General features: G+C 49.8%; 1 long non-coding RNA gene across 3 annotated transcripts; it reads right to left on the bottom strand.

The window, feature by feature from the left end:
* Window positions 1-1,199: 1,199 nt before the first annotated feature.
* Window positions 1,200-2,937, bottom strand: LOC116501429. 3 transcript variants are annotated; one of them, XR_004254427.1, is made up of 4 exons: window positions 2,654-2,937; window positions 2,392-2,527; window positions 1,853-2,031; window positions 1,200-1,433 (listed from the first exon to the last, which is right to left on the bottom strand). It is a non-coding gene; the product is annotated as an uncharacterized LOC116501429 (long non-coding RNA). The 3 variants fall into 3 exon arrangements; XR_004254428.1 differs by having other exon boundaries at window positions 2,392-2,482; XR_004254426.1 differs by having other exon boundaries at window positions 2,392-2,937.
* Between the last annotated feature and the right edge of the window lie 250 nt (window positions 2,938-3,187).

Raw genomic sequence — 3,187 nt, 5'->3', positions numbered from 1 at the left:
CATGAAACTAGGATGGTGCAAATTAATTAAAGCAAGAAGCCTTGGGCCCCTTACCAAGGTCAGTCTCCTAATAAGAGTGTGAGCCTATCTTAAGAAACTGGTAGAAACTGGTCCTGCAGATGGACAAGAGCCAAGGAGCAACTGAGTCTGCGCAGAGACAAGAGGTCAACTAGCGGTGACGAGGAAGAGTCATCAACCTTCATCCCCAGGACCCCCGATGACTACCACCAGGACACACTGTGCAAGCGCAGATGGGAGGAGTTTATGGAAATGACTCCTTGGAACTAATTTTAATATGAAGCGGGGACAGGTTATGAATATGTATAGGTGTATTGTGAAACTTTGTGCATATGTAACTCTTTCTTACATAAAACCAAGGCAAGTTGCTGCTTCAGGTGCGCACAACTTTGGCAGGACTACCCCCCGTGCATAAACATACCTACTTTACAATCTTACTGATTGTGGAGTCCGTTTTCCACAAGTCACCGGGTCCTCAGGACTCATCCCTGAGTACTTTCTCATTCTAACCCTAAGTTTCTCATATGATTTCTGTGTCGTGGGTTGTTATTATCCCAGTCTGCAAGCAGATATTTCTGCTCTATTGAAATTACTCCCAGTCAGGGGGTGGGTTGGTTCTTTCATATTCTTGCATAGCTGCCTGCCTAATCATTCCCAGCTCTTCTCTAGTGAATAACATACTCAAGACTGACATTTCTCCCCCAGAGAAATATTCCAGAAAATATTACCCACTAACAAATTAATGTTTGTTATCCATGCAAATATATCCATATTCAAGTTTCTTACCCGAGTTAATGGAAGAAACTAAATTTCAAACTAAAAATCAATCATTGCAATAGAAATTTACTTATTTTATTTTTTCAAAGTTGTATCTACGCTTTTGCGAAGTGAAAAATGCACCTTTCAGAAACACATCTATACCTCTACTGAGCTAAATATTAAATCAGATGACATAAGTAAATGTCAGTTACTAAACATTTCTTATGAGTGCAATAACACATTCTAATCTCAATTACTTCAGTCAACTCTAATACTAATATGTTACCTTATATGTCCAAGGTTTCCTTATACACTGATTTAAATTTAAATAGAAAAGTCAGTTCCTGAGCATTACATAAGACCCCCTGCAACACACACAAAAGCAGGTAATAAAACTAAAACACACACCAACTTTACAAACATTTTGACTTTTTAGGATTTATTAAGCAGTTGTCACAGTACAGGGGGGATATTTGGAATGGGTGTGAGAAAGTCTGTTTAGGGTTTTGTTTAAATCGCTTCCTAAAAAATGTAATTTTAAAAAAGGCAATAAAAATATTACTCAGTTCATAGAAGTTCAAAAACAATCAGAAGATTTATGATCTACTTCACATTTGACTTTAGTTAGAAGTCCCAGAAACTGCCGTTTTCCTGGCCTAAGAAAGAAAGATTTATAATTTTGGTAAAAGCACGAAGTTACATATACTACATAAAAGACTAAAAACCAAACACTTAATCCAAGACAAGCCCCACATTTCAAATCACCAGGATAAAATAAGAGTTTAGTTCTTTGGGTACAAAATTAGGTTATAAACACAGGCACCCACCCCCTGCTTGTGAGGGAGGCACCACAGCATCCCCGGTATGCCACCACACCCTGTGTCCAGTACAAGTTGAGCCCAGAGCCCCCACATAGCCTTGACCTCCCGCAGGTCTGCCACCACCTGCCCTCCCTCAACACGGTCTGTTCTTACATCTACAACCCCCGGAAAAAAAAAAAAAAAAAAAAAAGCTCTTTTTTTTTTTTTTGCCTCGAGAGTGCGCTCGCTCACTGTGATGTTGACACAGAGCCTACCTGCTCCCGCTGCTGGCGGCGGCCAGGAAGGAGGGGGGGGCTCTCTCCTTGTAACGTCTCACTCAGGCCTCGGCGGCCCTGCCGCCGCCGTTCGCGGGGAGCTCGTCCAGCCCAGCCCGGCGCGCTGCGTCCGGGGGCTCTCGATCACCACTGCCCAGTTGCAGAGCTGATGACTCATACTACGGAAGACACCGATGGGCTCCTCAATAAGGAGCCGGCGGCCTGCAGACTCCACGGGGACAGGTGACCTCTTTATTCCGCTTCGGTCCACGGGCAGGGAGACAGCAGAAACCCGAGCCCCCCGCCCGGGGGAAGAAAGCAACTGGCTCTGGTGCCCGCGATTCAGCCCAGCTTGCCTCTGGCTGCAGCTACCTGCTCCGCAGCCCCCCACCTGACCCGACTCCAGCAGCACCCCTGATGGCGGGCAGGCCGGCAAGGTTGCTCCCCGCGCGCACAAGGAAGGAGGTAAAAGGAAGGGAGCGGTAAAAACGCCCGACTGGGCTGATGGGGGAATCCAAATCTCTGTCCTCGTCACTCACCGCTGTCCACTGGGGCTGCCTCTCCTTGTTCGACTCTCCTCGGCACCTTCTTCCCCTTCTTTCGTGAGCCCCGTGCCCCCTCCCCGCAGCGCTGGGGAAGGGTGAAGAAGGATGGAAACGAAATCAGTGGAGGAACCTGGTGATGTCGGGGCGATCAGACAACGGGCAGGAGCGGTGCAGGCCCCTTTTCGCGCTCCCGGCTGGTTCTCCTGCCTCAGCTGAGCGCCAGACACTGCCTGCTGCCGCTGACAGAGCGCCTTACCTCCACGGCGAGGCGAGTCCGGCCGAGAGGGTCTGAGGCAGGGTGGAGATGAAAATGGCGACCTCTCTAGCGCTGGTGCAGCGAATGGAAGGGATCCACCAGGCCGGCCCGCTCTACGCTACCAGCTGGGCTCAGCGCAACGAGGAAGACAGGAAACAAAGGAAGCCGAGCGACAAATACAGCTATTATCCTTTTCTGTCAGCCTCTATATACAACCCACTTTGCCGCCGTCACCCTTTCAAACCGCCGCCGGAGATGGCCGCCGTGCCAGGGCCTGCCAAGGCAGCTGGTGCCGCAGCGCCCCCTAGTGCCCCGCGCGGCACCGCTGGGCGCGCGGTGGGAGCCCCGAAGGGAGTGCTCGGACTGGGCTATGACAAGGCCTCAAGGCCCAGTGCGGCCCGGGGTAGATCGTCGTTTCCGCGGTCCCTCGCGGCCAGCCCGGAACACTGATAACAGCAATAGCCATGAGCCTGGGCTAGCAGATGTACAGGGTATTACAAAGAATCATCTAGGTTGGAAGAGACCTCCAAGACC

The sequence above is a fragment of the Aythya fuligula genome, chromosome W, assembly GCF_009819795.1.
Source record: "Aythya fuligula isolate bAytFul2 chromosome W, bAytFul2.pri, whole genome shotgun sequence".
Lineage (NCBI taxonomy): Eukaryota > Metazoa > Chordata > Aves > Anseriformes > Anatidae > Aythya > Aythya fuligula.
The sequence above is the reverse complement of the archived record's forward strand: the minus strand, read 5'-3'. Positions and strand labels throughout refer to the sequence as shown.